The sequence below is a fragment of the Balaenoptera acutorostrata genome, chromosome 11 (genome assembly GCF_949987535.1).
Source record: "Balaenoptera acutorostrata chromosome 11, mBalAcu1.1, whole genome shotgun sequence".
Classification (NCBI taxonomy): Eukaryota; Metazoa; Chordata; class Mammalia; order Artiodactyla; family Balaenopteridae; genus Balaenoptera; species Balaenoptera acutorostrata.
This window is the reverse complement of record NC_080074.1, coordinates 66512588-66531423: the sequence shown is the minus strand read 5'-3', so window position 1 is coordinate 66531423 and position 18836 is coordinate 66512588.

Genomic DNA, 18836 nt, shown 5'->3' with positions numbered 1-18836 from the left:
ACATCTTTTTGGAGATTTGACTCCTTTATCATTATGTATTTTTACACTACTGCTAATAATCTTTCTTATTCTGAAGAATACTTGCAATTAATATGTGACTCTAGGCTTCTTTTAGTTAGTCTCCCATGGTATATCTTTCTCCATCACTTTCCCCCCACCTATCTGTGTCACATATTTGAAATTGGTTTCTTGTATATAGCATATAGTTAGATAGCAATATCTGCGCTTTAATAGATGTTTATCTGACAATGGCTTTAATGGATATCTATCTGACAATATCTGTGCTTTAATGGATGTCTTTAGACCATTCACATTTTAAATAATTTTTAATATGATTGGCTTAAAATACACCACTTTCCTGTTTTCTGTTTGTTTTGTGTCTTTTTTTCATCTTTTTCTGCCTTCTCTTGGTTTGACTGTTTTTCAGAATACATCTTTTCTCCTTTCTTAACTTATTATTTATATTTCTTTAAAAACCTTTTTTTAGTGCTTCCCCTAGGGTGTAACCATATACATTTTTAAACAATCTGAATCTACCTTCAAAAATATTTTGCCACTTCTAGTCACAATCATTCCTAATTCTTTCTTCCTATCCTTTTGCCATTGTTGTCATACATTTCACCTTTACATCCATATAGACACACAGTTCATTGTTACTAGTATTGCTTTTAACAGTCAGTTACACTTTAGAGAAGTTAAACATTTTAAAAGGTTATATTTTGCCTTCTTTATTCCAGTTTTATACTCCTTTTCTTTGTGTCGATCCAAATTTCTAACTTACTTCATGTTTCTTCTGTCTGAAGGATTTCCTTGAAAATTTTTTACAGCGTAGGTCTGATGGCAAGGAACTCTCATGTTTTGTTTGCTAAGAAAGTCTCTTAACTTTTTGCTCTTGAAGGTTATTTTTGCTGGGCAGAGAATTCTCAACTGACAATTTCTTTCAACATTTAAAATTTTTTACTCTATATTCTTACTTGCATGGTTTTTGACAAGAAGTGTTCTGCAATTCTTTTTTAAATTGTTAAATCGTTGCTATTTTATGATTTTTATTGAGTTATAATCAACATCCAATATTATATTAGTTTCAGTGTACAACATAGTGATTTGATGTTTTTATACATAATGATCACCATAGTAAGAGCAGTTACCAACTGTCACCATACAAAGTTGTTCCAATATTATTGACTACATTCCCTATGTGTACATTACATCACTGTGACTTATTTATCTTATAGCTAGAAGTTTGTACCTCTTAATCCCCTCATCTATTTTGTCTGGCCCCCAACCCTCTCTCCTCTGGCAACCACCAGTCAGTTCTCTGTTTTTAGGAGTCTTTTTCTGTTTTGTTTTCTTCGTTCATTTGTTTTGTTTCTTAGAATCCATATATAAGTGAAATCATAAGGTATTTATTTTCCTCTGTCTGACTTATTTCACTTAGAATAATACCCTCCAGTCCTATATATGTTGTCACAAATGGCAAGATTCCATTCTTTTTTATGGCTAGGTAATACTCTATTTTATATATATATATATATATATATATATATATATATATATATATATATATATATATACACACACACACACACACACATACATATACATATGTGTATATATGTATATATATGTATCACATCTTCTTTGTCCATTCATCTATTTTTTTATCTTTTTATTTTATATTGGAGTAACAAGGACCTGCTGTATAGCACAGGGAACTCCGCTCAATATATGTAACAACCTAAATGGGAAAAGAATTTGTCCATTCATCTACTGATGGACACAGCTTGCTTCTATATCTTGGCTATTGTAAACAGTGCTGCAATGACATATGTAGGGATACACATATGTTTTTAAATTACTGTTTTAATTTTCTTCAGATAGATACACAGAAGTGGAGGTGCAGGATCAAATGGTAGTTCTATTTTCAGTTTTTTGAGGAGCCTCCATACTGTTTTCCATGGTGGCTCTACCAATTTATATTCCCACCAACAGTGCACGAGGGTCCCCTTTTCTCCACATCCTCTCCAACACTTGTTGTTTCTTATATTTATGATAATAGCCTGACAAGTGTGAGGTGATATCTCGTACTTTTGATTTGCTTTTCCCTGATGGTTAGTGATGCTGAGTACCTTTTCATCTGCCTGTTGGCTGTTTGTACGTCTTCCTTGGAAAAATATCTATTTAGGTCCTTGGCCCATTTTTTAATCAAGTTGCTTTTTTTTTTCATATTGAATTGTATAAGTTCTTTATATACCTTGGATATCAACACCTTATTGGATATATCACTTGCAAATACCTTCTCCCATTCAGTAGCTTCCCTTTTTGTTTTGTTGCGGGTTTTCTTCACTGTGCAAAAGCTTTTTAGTTTGGTGTAGTTCCATTTGTTTATTTTGGCTTTTGTTTCCCTTTTGAGGAGACAGTTTCAAAAAAATATTGCTAAGATCAATGTCAAAGAGGTTACAGCCTATGTTTTATTCTAGGAGTTTTATGTTATGAGGTCTTACATTTGTCTTTTATCCATTTTGAGTCTGTTTATTTTTGTATATGGTGTAAGAATGTGGTCCTCTGTAGATAAGGTATGTTTTTTTTTCTCTGGCTGCCTAGCACATATCCCTGCTCTTTTCCTATAAATAGAACTTTTTTTTCTGTTCCTCTCCCCCAGTAACATTGCATTTTCACCAGTGATCTTAGGCCTCAGTTTTGATTCCCTTCTCCCTGTAGATTAAAATTTTTGAATCTCATTAAAATTAGATTTTCTAACCAATGACCTGAACTTTTATCATTATGGGTGACACACCTTATCTCTCGTAAAGTTTTTTTTGCCATAATATTTGTATTTCATGATATTAATATAATAAGTTGATTCATATGTGTCTCATGTCTTTTTCCATCCATTGACTTTCAAATTTTATTCATCCTTATGTTTTAGAAGTGTCTCCTGTAAATAATATGTATATTTTTTCTAAAGCCTAATATTTTTTGTCTTTAAACAATATAATTAAGCCATTTATATCTATAATGATTACCATTATTTGGATTAATTTCTAACATTCTTTTTTGTACTTTCTGTTTATCCTCCTTTCACATTTTTGACCTTAATTGAAGCATCCTCCTCCACTCATATGTTTATTCCTGTCCTTCATCTCCTTTTTTTCTTCTCCTCATACTAGGTCTTATTCTTTCCACAATTCTCTTCTTGAAGAGAAAGAAGAGAATTACATTACATTTACCACAGGGTAAATTTTATGTATTGTTACCTGTATGATGCATTGAATTTCACCTTATAAGAAATTTACTGAATTCATTCCCAAGTAGCAGTTGGTAACAAACTGCTTATTCATCCTCCTCTCTGGCCATGCTCCTCTGTTTTAGGACATTGCATCTCACTGGGCTGGCTCTCCTCTTCCCTGCAGGCACTTCTTCCCCAATTCATTTTTATTCCTAAACCTGAGGTGCACCAGACTTATTCTCTGAATCTTGCACTGTTGGTTTGACACCAGATGATTTTATTCCATGTCACTCAGTGAGCTTCAGCTATATGGGTTGGAAAAGCTATCAGCACCACCAATAAACTACAGAGGCAATTATCATACATCTCTCCTCTTCTTCCTTCCTCCTTCCCTCATCCCATCCAGATATCCAATCATTCTTTTAGCAATTCATTATTTGAATTGTATTGAGTGTTGATTATTTCAAAAAATATTTATTGAATTCTTGATGTGCAAGACACCACATAAGGCACACACAGGTCAGAGAATTCTATATGCCTTTGTTGAACTAACATGTAATTTTAAAATGTAAAAAACAACCTATATAGTACATTGTATGTGTCAGTCACATCTAAATATTTTCCAAGAATTAACACATTTAGTCCCCATTGAAATATCATGTTATTATGGGATCACTGAAGGTTTAAAAATCCTGCTCAAGGTTACATGGCTCTAAGAGATAAAGCCACAACCAAAACTCCAAATTCTATCTCTTAGTCAGCACACTAGGGTACACCAATATCCAAATCTGTCCATCCATGTCTTCACACCAAGATTTAATCCTGCTCTGTGGCTCAGATTGGGCTCCTTTCCATGGCCTCACATTGGCAGGGGGACTCTCAACAATATTTTGACCTGTCTACTGGAATTCTGAGGCTTGTTCATAATACCAGCCTTGGCTGACAACACAAACTCTGAATCTTTGGACTCACAGTTCCAGTCCTGCCATTCCAGGCAACTTCTCAGTTCTTCATTCCCTTTCCCACACAATTCCTGTTAAATGCTTATCCTCTCATCTTTTCACAGGTCCAGTAACATCTGCATTCTTACCAGAATGGTAATATTCAGCCTCAGATGTTAAATCCAATTAAATTATAATCAGGAACAAAGAAGAACAACCAACCAATCAATATTAAAGAATTATTTTTATTTCTGCATTTGTCAAATTCTATTGAATTGGGATGCTACACTATCAAAATAAAATACTGAATTAAGTTAATTCTTCCAAGAATCTGAAAATTTCAAAGATGTTGGAATTTACCATCTCAATTACCCAGGTTATCATATTAGTTCTTCTACACACCTGTGTAGGCCTTTTCCCCATTGTACATTCTTGCCTCATTTGTCATATATTGAATGACCATATGTGCATGGGGCTTATTTCTGGCCTCTCTATTCTGTTGCACTGATTTTTGTCTGTTTTCATAACAGTACCATACTGTTTTGATTACTGTAGCTTCATAGAATAGTCTAAAGTTGTGGGATGTGATATAGCCAGTTTGATCGTTTTTTTTTTTCTCAAGATTGTTTTGGCTATTTGGGGTCTTTGTGATTCCATACAGATTTTAGGATTATTTGTTCTAGTGCTGTGAAATATATCATGGATATTGTGATAAGAATTGCATCAAACCTGTAGACTGATTTGGGTAGTATAAACTTTTTAACATGTACTTGGATTCAAGTAAGACAGAAAATGGTCCCTCAGGCAGCCCCCCTAAAAGTCAGAATAATGGACATACATTCTACTTGTTTCTCTCACCAGGGAAAATATGTGAATTGAGTATGTTAGCTGTGGTTTGTCATAAGTGGTTTTTATTATGTTGAGATATGTTCCTTCTATACCAATTTTGTTGAAAGTTTTTATCATGAGTGGTTGTTGAATTCTGTCAAATGCTTTTCTGCATCTATTGATATGATTGTGTGGTGTTTATCCTCTGTTTTGTTAATGTGGTGTATCACATTGATTGATTTGTGGACATTGAACCATCCTTGCATCCTTGGAATAAATCCCACTTGATCACAGTATGATCCTTTTTATGTGTTGTTGAATTTGGTTTGGTTATATTTTGTTGAGGATTTTTGCATCTATATTCATTAGGGATATTGGCCTGTAATTTTCTTTTTTGTAGTGTCCTTGTCTGGTTTTGGTATCAGGGTTATGGTGGCCTCATAGAATCAGTTTGGGAGTGTTCCTTCCTCTTCAATTTTTGGAATAGTTTGAGAAGGATAAGTATTATATCTTCCTTATATGTTTGGTAAAACTCCTGTGAAGCCAACCAGCCCTGGACTTTTGTTTATTGGAAGCTTTTTGATTACTGATTCAATTTCAATACTAGTAATCAGTCTGTTCAGATTATCTATTTCTCCCTCATTCCATCTTGGAAGATTTTATCCATTTCTTCTACATCGTACCATTTGCTTGGTATATAACTGCTCATAGTATTCTCTGATGATTGTTGTTATTTCTTTGATATCACTTGTAATTCCTCCTCTTTTATTTCTCATTTTGTTTATTTGGGTCCTTTCTCTTTGTTGAGCCTGGCTAAAGGGTTGTCAGTTTTTTTATTCTTTTCCCCAAAAAAAACCCAGCTCTTGGTTTCACTAATCTTTTCTATTTTTTGATGGGGTCTCTATTTTACTTATTTCCTCTCTGATCTTTATTATTTCCTTTCATTTACTGACTTTGGGCTTTGCTTGTTTTTCTAATTCCTTTAGATGGTAGGTTATGTTGCTTATTTGAAATTTTTCTTGTTTCATTAGGTAGGCCTGTATCACTATAAATTTCCCTCTTAGAGTTGCTTTGGTGCATCCCATAGATTTGGAAAGTTGTATTTTAGTTTCATTTGTCTCAAAGTATATTCTGATTTCTCTTTGGTTTCTTTGTTGACCATTGGTTTTTTTAGTAGCATGTTGTTTAGTCTTCACTTGTTTTTGTTTCCCATTTTTCTTTCTGTAACTGATTTCTAGTTTCTTACACTGTGGTGAGAAAAAATGTTTCATATAATTTCTATCCTTTTAAATTTGTTGAGACTTGTTTTGTGGCCTACAATATGATCTATCCTGAGGAAAATTCCATTTGTAATTGAAAAGATATATATTTGCTGATTTTGGATGGAATGTTCTGTAGATATCTATTAAGTTTAACTGATCTAATGTGTCACTTAAGATCAGTGTTTTCTTACTGATTTTCTGTCTGGATGATCTGTCCATTGAAGTAACTGGGGTTTTAAAGTCCCCTAATATTATTGTATTGCTGTTAATTTCTCCCTTAATGTCAATATTTTCTTTATATATTTAAGTGCTCTTCTATTAGGTGCATATATGTTTATGAATGTTATATCCGCTTCTTGTCTTGATCCCTTCCTTCTTTGTCTTAATTAAAGAATTTGTTTTAAAGTCTACTTTGTTTGATATAAGTATTGCTACCCCAGGTTTCTTTTTGTCTCCATTTGCATGGAGTATCTTATTTTCATTCCCTCACTTTCACCCTTTGTGTGATTTTGCTCTGAAGTGTGTCTCCTGTAGGCAGCATACAGATAGGTCTTGTTTTTTATCCAATCAGTCACCCTATGTCTTTTGTTTATTTAGTCCATTGATATTTAAAGCTATTTTTGATAGGTATGTACTTATTGCCATTTTGTTATTTTTTCTGGTTGTTTTTTGTAGTTCTTTTCTATTCTTTTATTTTTCTTTTAGTCTCTCCCTTGTGGTTAAGAGGGAGGGATCACAGAGCAGCATAAGGAAACATTTGGGGGTGATGGATTTGTTCATTATATTTATTGTGTTGGTCATAGGTGTATACACATGTTAAAGCTTATCAAATTGTGTACTTTATATATATTTAGTTATTATATATAAATTAGACCTCAATAAAGCTGTAAAAAATTTACATTGTGCAAGACTTAAACTTTGACCCAGAAATTTCACTTCTATAAATCAGTCCTAAAGCAATACTTACCTATATTTACAGAGGTATATGGTCAAAGTACATTACTGTTTGTAATAATAATAATTAAAAACAACCTATTGACCTAGAGACTGTCATACAAAGTAAAGTAAGTCAAGAGAAAAACAAATATTGTTAGCACATATATGTGGAATCTGAAAAAATTGGTATAGATGATCTTATTTACAAAGCAGAAATAGAGACACAGATGTAGAGAACAAACATATGGATACCAAGGGGGAAAAGGGGGGGTGGAATGAATTGGGAGATGGGGATTGACATGTATATAAAATTGACATCTATAAAATAGATAACTAATGAGAACCTACTGTATAGCACAGGGAACTCTACTCAATGCTCAGTGGTGACCTAAATGGGAAGGAAATCCCAAAAAAAAGAGGGGATATATGTATATGTACAGCTGATTCACTTTGTGATACACTAGAAACTAACACAACATTGTAAAGCAACTGTACTTCAATAAAAATTTTTAAAAATTGATTGCAACACGTTGAAAAAATAAATAAATAAAATAAAAATAAAACAACCTAAAAATAGCAGAAGTGGAGTAGATAAATTAATTACTGTATATCATGTAAGTATAGTATGCAGTTATCAAAAAAGAATGTACCCAATCTATATGTAGATGAAAACACTTTCATGAAAAATAGTAATGTTAAGTAAAGAAATTTGAGGGATCCCTTTTTTGTGTGTATAGCAGACTGGATACCCTCAATGACCATTGAAACTGGAAAAGTTATATCACTGGACATAGTATTTTTTAAATTACCATTTCACATACATTTCTGAACTTGCAAAAAGAGAAGGATTTTGCAAAGTCAAAAACAAAATGAAAGCCAGAACCCACTGATGTGAGTGCCAAATCTGACTTTTATCCCAAGCGTTTCTGTTGAACTCCAGATGCTCCACTTTAATGACTACACTTAGCCTAGGGTAATCCTCTTGGTGGGGATTTTAGTTTAGAATTATGTATAAACTGGGTCCCAAAAGGTGTTCAGTAAGCAACAGTATCACCACTGGTTCTGAGTGGAAAGGAAAATTTTATGGTCATAACATTAAAGAGGATTTCTAAATTCCAGCTTCTTTATGTGATTGTAAATACATCAAGTGGGGAATTTACTTTTAAATATTTCCAAGTTGGCTGTGCTCTGAGAGAAGTAGTAGAGACAAATGCAAATTTACTAGAGGGATACAACTTCAAGTTTCAAAGTATTCCCACAGACAAAGTTCTAAGAAAAATGAGCCACAGATATTTTTAAAAGTCAAACACATAGGGCTTCCCTGGTGGCGCAGTGGTTGAGAATCTGCCTGCCAATGCAGGGGACACGGGTTCGAGCCCTGGTCTGGGAAGATCCCACATGCCGCGGAGCAGCTGGGCCCGTGAGCCACAATTGCTGAGCCTGCACGTCTGGAGCCTGTGCTCCGCAACAAGAGAGGCCGCGATAGTGAGAGGCCCGCGCACCGCGATGAAGAGTGGCCCCCGCTTGCCGCAACTAGAGAAAGCCCGTGCACAGAAACGAAGACCCAACACAAACAAAAATAAATAACTAAATAAATAGATAATTTAAAAAAAAAAAAAGTCAAACACATAGAGAAAAACCCCACTATGAATGAGAATCCAGAATCAGAAATACCAAGATATTTGATACTGGAATTATTAGTTACCAAATATAAAATAGCTTAGTTTAATACATTTTTAGAAATAAGAGAAATTGGCAATATAATCAAGGAATAAGACTTATTGAGCAAAATGAAGTCATTTGAGAAACCAAAAAAACAGAAATTGTAGAAATGTCATACACACATATGCACACACACATACATATATAATTGAAGCTCAAAATTTCAAGGATGGATTAAACAACTGACTAAATACAGTTTTAGAGAGGATTGATAAACTGTATTATTAAATCAAAGTAATTAACCAGTTTGCAGTTCTAAGAACAAATAGATTAAAAATACTGGGAAGAGTGTAACAGATGTGAATGCTAGAATGAGAAGACATAACATGCCTAACCAGACTTTCAGAAGTTCACAAGATGATGAGGAAGAGGTAATATTCTAAAATATCTTCCAGGAATTCCAATAAATGCAAAGCAGATTAATAAAAAATAAATATAAATACAGCCACATGTTAGTGAAACTACAGAATACCAAACGTATGGAGTGTAGAAAAGCAACTAGAAAATAGATGATCAATTATTTACATGGGAATGGCAATTAGATTGGAGTTTTTCTTCTCCATGACAACAGCAAAAGCCAGAAGATGGTGAGCTGAGAGAAACTAAATACCTAGAATTCTATACTCAATGCAACTCTCTCTCAAGTGGGAGTTATAGGCAATTTCTGAAACACAATACATCAGAGAACCTAAAAACCAACAGCTCCTCGCTAAAAGTCTTATCTTAAAAATGTGCATAGAGCAATAGGGAACTAATCCTAGGTGAAAGATCTGAGATGCAGGAAGGAACGGCAGGGTGATTACCAATGATCATTATGAGGTAAGGTTGTTGCTAAATCATAGGAATAATGGAGAAAACATGCAGCACTCAGGTAATCTTCTGGAATATCTCTTGGCACTGTAGTTACAGGAGTCACATCTTGTGCAGGACAGAAATTTAAGTCTCATATGTCTCAGTAATGAAGTCCTGGTTCACTTAGCAGAAATGTGAGCTGATGGTGAAAGGAAGCTCTAATGGGTGTTAGGGAAGGGAGATGAGGAATATAAGTTATGGTCTAGAGACTAACCATAGTAGCAAGAGCTGTAATTCCCACTAGCCTTGTTTTTGTAGATTGTGGCAGACACAGAGATAAACTGCCCAGATTCCACTTTAATAAGACCTGCTGCCAAGATGCAGGGAGTGCAGTTAGCAGACAGCTGTTAGCTCCTTCAGTGTCTGCCTCAGGTGCAGGGAGCGACCTTGCCCAAGGTTATGTTCTTCTAGGGATAGATCGCACCATGATTAAGTGAGGTAGTTGTAAAAGGCCTGGCTGTTCTGGCCTGATGTGAGACAACTCTGATGGTCAATACTCACTCCAGGGTTTCCTGTGGATTGTCTAAAGCTGCATCACACCTGCATCACAGTTTAACTCCTTCCTCTGCCCAATCATGCTTACTCTCTTACTTTCACAGGTGTTAATCTCTAATAAACTACCTTGTGCTCCAAACTCCAATTCAGCATCTGCTTCTGGAAAACCCTAATTGTGATGTAAATTTTCCCTCTAGAAATTTTGACCAAAATAATTTTGAAAAAGCTTTGACATCATGGAATTAAGTTAGTGTGAGAAGTATGTAAATCTGAGTGATGTAATGTGTACCCTACAGTGGATATTTTCATGTACCTCTTAAGAACCCCTTAGATTCCTGTTACCTGTTATCTGCATCTTTTTATCAGCTTTTGAGTGCTTTCCTGCTAACAGCTTGCACTTCTAACCTTTAAAGGACTCTCTTGGGCCACAGAAGCCATTTCACTCAGATACATGGAAAGCTGTAGTTACCTGGAAATTTATATCGCTGTTCTTCTCACTTAATTTCTCCTGGGATCACTTCTTAAATAAACCACTTGCATATGAATCTTCATCTCAGGGTCTGCTTCTGGAGAATGAACTTAAGTTATGTAAACCTTAATTGTGGACTTGATAGACCCACCCTGCTTCCAACACAGTATCTGGCAGATAAAATGGCAGAGTCTAACAAAACACATAATGAGCATATCCATGGAACAGAAATGCAAAATGTTGAGCAGCACTGAAACTATGTCTTCCAGGCTCTAAGTATAGCTCTGATTAATTTCATACAGAATATTGTGAACTGAATGTGCTCAGTATGAGATGGAGAACAAGAGACTAATTCAAAGCTAGAAGTGAATGTGTGGGGTGAGGTTACCTTATTCTTGATAGAACGCTACGAACAAATGAAACTCTTGCCAACTTTCTGGCCAATAACTTTACAGGAATTTCTGGAACAAGCACGTTAGGAAACCAAAAAGAAAAAACCTTATTAGGAGGCACCGAGATAACTTGCTCAGTGACTCAACGACAGAAGTTGCAATTAGCCTAATATGAAGCAGGAGCCCCAAAAGGGGATGGAGACCAGTTGTGGAATGGAGTCTGTGGTGGGGAGAAGCGGGGATACAAACTGCCAGACAGGGAGGACAGATGGCAAAAAAAAAAGAAAAAGAAAGAAAGAGAAAGAAAGAAAGGAAGGAAGGAGGGAGGGAGGGAGGGAAGGAAGAAAGAAGAATGAAGAAGGAAGAGGGAGGGAGGGAAGGAGGAAAGAAGAATGAAGAAGGAAGAGGGAGGGAGGAAAGGAGGGAAGAAGGGAGGGAATCAAATCCTGCCTCTTAAAATAAGCCTGCCAATCAAAATTCCAAAATGTATGAAAAAAGTTAGTACTAAAAATCAAGCCAACAAAATCGTCAATTTACTATGATTTTGGAACACTATAACACAACTTTGCACAGATGTTTTTAGGATACTAGAAGGAATAAATGAATAACAGTTTAAATGTTAAAAAGAATTTCTGGAAAAATTAAGGTAAAAATGAAACAAGATCAAACAGCTAATGAAATAAATTATTAGATCTCTTTAAAACTATTTTCATTAAAATTAAAACTGTAATGGATGGAATAATCTCTACACTACATTGGTTACAAATGAATGGGTAATTTTGAAGATAGTACTACAAAATTCTCTCAGGACGCAACATGGCAAAATAAGACATATAAAAAGGAAGAGCATTTAAGAAACAAAAGTTACGTTGAGAAATTACATATATTATAGAGCCCTATCAAGACTGTCCAAATATTCCAAAAGGGAAATGAATGACAGAGAATACTTTAATAAATAACCAGAGAATTTTCCATAAATAAAGATGTATTTTATTTATTGAAAGTGTATTATTAACACCAAACAGGATAAATAAATATAAATCAACAGTAAAGCATATTCTAGTGAAACTGATGAATACCAAAGATTGTTTTAAACTATTTTAACTATTGAAAAGTATGGTTCAGTGGCCTTAAGTACATTCACATAGTTGTGCAACTGTCACCACAATTCAGCTCCAGAAATTTTTCATCTTCCCAAACTGAAACTCCACACCCATTAAACAATAACTCCTTATTCTTCCTTCTCCCAGCCTCTGGCAACTAACATTATGCTTTCTGTCTCTATGAATTTGACTATTCTAGATACCTCATATAAGCAGAATCATACAATACTTGTTCTTTTGTGATTGGCTTATTTAGCTTATTAACATTATGTCCTCAAGGTCCATCCATGTTGTTGCACATGTCAGAATTTCCTTCTTTATTAAGACTGAATAATTTTCCATTGTATGTATCTCCACATTTTGTTTATTCATTTGTGGACAGACAATTGGGTTGCTTCTAACTTTTGGCTACTGTGAATAGCGCTGCTATGAACATGGGTGTAAAAATAATCCATTCAAGGCCCTGCTTTCAATTCTTTTGGGTATATAGACAGAATTGGAATTGCTAGATCATATGATAACTCTATATTTAATTTTTTTGAGGAATTGCCATCCATACTGTTTTCCATAGTAGCTGCAATATTTTACATTTCCACCAGCAGTGCAGAAGGGTTCCAATTTCTCCACATCCTTGTCAACACTTGTTATTTTCTGATTTTGGTAATAGCCGTTGTAATGGGTGTGAAGTAGTAGCATCAAAGATTTTTTTAATATTTAAAGCTTTTAGAGAGAATAGAAATATTACTGACAAGGAAATAAATTGATGGAAGACTTTTTATATCAAGAATGAAGTAAAATAAAGTGGGGCTATGTCAAACTAAAAAGTCTGCACAGCAAAGAAAATCATCAGCACAATGAAAAGGTAAGCTAATGAATGAGAGAAAATATTTGCCAATCATATATCTGATAAAGGGTTAATATCCAAAATATATAAAGAACTCATACAACTCAATAGCCAAAGCAAACAAACAACCCATTAAAAAATGGGCAGAAGATCTGAATAGACATTTTTCCAAAGAAGATATACAAATAGCCAATAGGTACATGAAAAAGTGCTCAGCATCACAAATCATCAGGGAAAGGCAAATCAAAATCATGATAAGATATCACCTCATACATGTTATAATGGATAGTATCAAAAGACAATGAAAAACAAGTGTTGGCGAGAATGTGGAGAAAAGGGAATTCTTGTGCCCTGTTGGTGGGAATGTAAATTGGTGCAATCATTATGAAAAACAGTATGGAGTTTCCTCAAAAAATTAAAAATAGAACAATCCAGCAATTTCACTTCTGGGTACTTATCCAAAAAAACTAAAACATTAACTGGAAAAGAATACATGTACCCCCATGTTCATTGCAGCATTATTTACAATAGCTAAGATATGAAAAAACCTAAGTGTCCATCAATGGACAAATGGACAAAGAAGCTGTGGTATAAGTATACAATGGACTATTACTCAGCCATAAAAAGGAATGAAATCTTGCCATTTGTGACAACATGGATGGGCCTTGAAGGTATTATGCTAAGTGAAATAAGTCAGACAGCGAAGATAAATACCATATGAACCCACTTATATGTGGAATCTAAAAAAAGAAACAAAACAAAACAAAAAAATCACCAAGCTCACGGATACACAGAATAGTGATGGTTGCCAGAGTCAGGAAATGGGGAGTGGGCAAAATGGGGGCAGAGGGTCAAATGGTACAAACTTCTAGTTATAAAATAAATAAGTCATGGGGATGTAATGTACAACATGGTGACTATAGTTAATAATACTGTATTGCATATTTGAAAGTTGCTAAGACAGTCAATCTTAAAAGTTCTCATCACAAGAAAAAAAATTTGTCGCTATGTATGGTGATGGATGTTAACTAAACTTATTGTGGTGATCATTTTTCACTGGATACAAATATCAAATCATTATGTTGTACATCTGAAACTAATATAATGGTATCTATCAACTATACCTCAATAAAATACAACTTCTGGAAAAAACATAGGAGAAAATCTCTGTGACCTTGTGTTAGGCAAAGATTTCTTAGGATAGAAAAAGCAGGAAGTACAACAGAAAAAAATGACTTAGATTTTATCAAAATTTTAAAATTTGCACTTAATGCCTCATCCCTGCCCCCAGGGGCACTGGCCCCTGTGCCCAAGAAGCTACTGATGATGGCTGAAATTGACCACTGCTACACCTCTGCCAGGGGCAAGCCCACTTTTGATGCCATTTCTAAGACCTACAGTTATCTCACTCCTGATCTCTGGAAAGAGAAAGTGTTCACCAAGCCTCCATATCAGGACCATCTTGTAAAGACCCACACCAGAGTTTCCATGCAGAGGACCCAGGCTCCAGCTGTAGCCACCACATAATTTTATATGAGAAAAATAAAGTGAATGAAGCCAGTTTTTAAAGAATCGTACTTAAAAGACAATACAAAACAATTTTTAAAAGCCCACAGACTGAGAGAAAAGACAAAACATATTTAGATTTGACAAGACTGGTCCCCAAGACACATTAAAAACTCCTACTACTTAATAAAAAAATATAATTTAAAAATGAGCAAAAGTCTTGATCAAACAGTTCATATAAAATACATGAATGCCTACTAAATACCTGAAGTAGTATTCAACATCATTAGCCATCAGGGAAATGCCAACGAAAATCACATGGATATTTCACCAGAAATCCACAAAAAGGGCTAAAATTAGAAAGGCTGACTACACCAAATGTTGGTAAGATGTGGAACAACCAGAACTCACAAACAGTGTTAGTAGAACTATCAAATGATATAACCCTTTTGGAAAAAATCTGACAATTTCTTATAAAATTTATGCCTACTATGACCCAATAATTCCAATGCTAGATATCCCCGGGAGAAATAAAAATAATTATGTACAAAGGGCTTTTACAATGTTTATAGTAGCTTTATTCCTAATAGTCCCAAACTGGAAACAACCCAACAGAATGGATAAGCAAATGGTGATACATTCATACAATGGTGTATTACTCAACAATAAAAAGACAATAGGGCTTGCCTGGTGGTGCAGTGGTTGGGAGTCCACCTGCTGGTGCAGGGGACACGGGTTCGAGCCCTGGTCTGGGAAGATCTCACATAGGGCGGAACAACTAAGCCTCTGCGCCACAACTACTGAGCATGCACTCTAGAGTCTGCGAGCCACAACTACTGAGCTCAAGTGCCACATCTACTGAAGCCCACACGCCTAGAGCCCAAGCTCTGCAACAAGAGAAGCCACAGCAATAAGAAGCCTGTGAACCCACCACGACGAAGGGTAGCCCCCACTCACCGCAACTAGAGAAAGCCCACGGGCAGCAATGAAGACCCAATGCAGCCAAAAATAAATAAATAAAATAAATAAAATTTTTAAGAGACCCTATTTAAAAATAAATTTAAAAAATTAAAAGACAATAAATTACTGACACATGAACAACATGGATGAATCTCAAAAACATGCTGAATGAAAGAATCTTGACACAAAATCATGCATACTATATGATTCTGTTTATATAGTGTTTTGCAACAGGCAAAACTAATGTATAGTGGAAAAAGCAGAACAGTGGTTAAGTGGAGAAGTGGGAAAAGAATTGACTGGAAAGGGACGGGAGATAGATTGCTTGGATGTTGGTAATGCTCTATATTTGAATAGGGATTTGGGTTACACAGGAGTTTGAATTTATCAAAATTTACTGAATGACACTCTTACTATTTCAGCATGTAGAATTACCTCAAAAGAAAAACAGAAGGTGTAGTCAAATCTTGAACTCTAGCTGATGATATGAATGCTGAAGTATTTGGGGTAAAGTGTACTGATGTCTGTCTTTTTTTGAAATGCATTTAAAAAAGGTGGATTATAAAATACCTAGGAATAAACCTACCTAAGGAGGTAAGACCTGTACTCAGAAAACTACAAAACACTGATGAAAGAAATCAAAGATGACAGGAACAGATGGAGTGATATACCATGTTCTTGGATTGGAAGAATCAATATTGTAAAAATGACTATACTACCCAAAGCAATCTACAGATTCACTGCAATCCCTATCAAATTACCAATGGCATTTTTCACATAACTAGAACAAAAAATCTTAAAATTTGTATGGAGACACAAAAGACCCCGAATAGCCAAAGCAATCATGAGAAAAAAAAAACAGAGCTGGAGGAATCAGGCTCCCTGACTTCAGACTATACCACAAAGCTACAGTAATCAAGACAATATGGTAATGGCACAAAAACAGAAATATACATCAATGGAACAGGATAGAAAGCCCAGACATAAACCCACGCACCTATGGTCAACTAATCTATGACAAAGGAGGCAAAGATATACAATGGAGAAAAGACAGCCTCTTCAATAAATGGTGCTGGGAAACTGGACAGCTGCATGTAAAAGAATGAAATTAGAACATTCTCTAACAGCATATACAAAAATAAACTCAAAATTGATTAAAGACCAAAATGTAAGACTGGACATTATAAAACTCTCAGAGGAAAACATAGGAAGAACACTCTTTGACATAAATCACAGCAAGATCTTTTTTGACCCACCTCCTAGAGTAATGAAAATAAAAACAAGAATAAGCAAATGGGACCTAATTAAACTTAAAAGCTTTTGCACAGCAAAGGAAACCATAAACAAGATGAAAAGTCAACCCACAGAATGGGAAAAAATATTTGCAAATGAATCAACTGACAAAGGATTAATCTCCAATATATATAAACAGCTCATGCAGCTCAATATCAAAAAAACAAATAACCCAATCAAAAAATGGGCAGAAGACCTAAACAGACATTTCTTCAAAGAAGACATTCACATGGCCAAGAGGCATATGAAAAACTGCTCAACATCACTAATTATTAGAGAAATGCAAATCAAAACTACAATGAGGTATCACCTCACATCAGTTAGAATGGGCATCATCAGAAAATCTACAAACAACAAATGCTGGAGAGGGTGTGGAGAAAAGGGAACCCTCTTGCACTGTTGGTGGGAATGTAAATTGATACAGCCAATATGGAGAACAGTATGGAGGTTCCATAAAAAACTAAAAATAGAATTACCATATGACCCAGTAATCCCACTACGGGGCATATACCCAGAGAAAACCATAACTCAAAAATTCACATGCACCCCAATATTCATTGCATCACTATTTACAATAGCAGGTCATGGAAGCAACCTAAATGTCCATCAAAAGATGAATGGATAAAGAAGTTGTGGTACATATATACAATGGAATATTACTCAGCCATAAAAAGGACCAAAATTGGGTTATTTGTAGAGACGTGGATGGACCTAGAATATCTCATACAGAGTGAAGTAAGTCAGAAAGAGAAAAACAAATATCGTACATTAATGCATGTATGTGGAATCTAGAAAAATGGTACAGATGAACTGGTTTTCAGGGCAGAAATAGAGACACAGATGTAGAGAACAAATGTATGGACACCAAAGGGGGAAAGGGGGAGTGGGAAGAATTAGGAGACTGGGATTGACATATATACACTAATATGTATAAAATAGATAACTAATGAGAACCTGCTGTATAGCACAGGGAACTCCACTTTGCTGTACAGTAGAAACTAACACAACATTGTAAAACAACTATACCCCAATTAAAAAAAAAGGTGGATTGATGAATGGATAGATGGATAGGTAGGTGATGAGGCATGTATGTATACTAAAATGTTAATAGTAACATTTAGATGTGATTATATGGATGTTCATCATAGAATTCTTTCAACTTTGTTGTATGTTTGAAATTATTTATTTTTAAATTAAATGAATGCTGAAAAAACATTTAAAAATTATTATAGTAAGCCACAAAATACTAATGAAATTAAAAACATTATATGAATAATAGACAAAAATTACAAATCACTAAAATTGATTCATGAATTAATAAAAAACCCAAATACACCACTGATTATTAAAGGAAATAAATTGGTAATCAAAATTTTTCCTCCACAACAGGACAAGAAATCCCTAAAATTTTAAAGGCGAGTTTTATAAAACCTTCAAGGAAGTGATAAGTCCTTTTTTATGCAAATATTTTAAGAAAATACAAAGATGAAAGAAAACATACTATTGATGCCAAGATCAGATGTCCAGAATATGCAAATCTATATAGGCAAAAAGTAGATTAGTGATTGCCTAGGGCCAGGGTTAGGGGTTAGGAATGGAGAGTGACTGCCATGGGCATGGGGTTTCTTTGAGGGTGATGAAAATGTTTTGAAATTGGGTTACCATAGTAATGGTTGAACAACTCCGTGAATATGCTAGAAACCACTGAACTGTACACTTTGAATAGATGAACTTTGTGATGTGTGAAATATCTCAATAAAGCTGTTAAAAAGAATATGCCAAGACGGGAATAAAGATGCAGACCTACTAGAGAATGGACTTGAGGATACGGGGAGGGGGAAGGGTAAGCTGGGACAAAGTGAGAGAGTGGCATGGACATATATACACTACCAAATGTAAAATAGATAGCTAGTGGGAAGCAGCCACATAGCACGGAGAGATCAGCTCAGTGCTTTGTGACCACCTAGAGGGGTGGGATAGGGAGGGTGGGAGGGAGGGAGATGC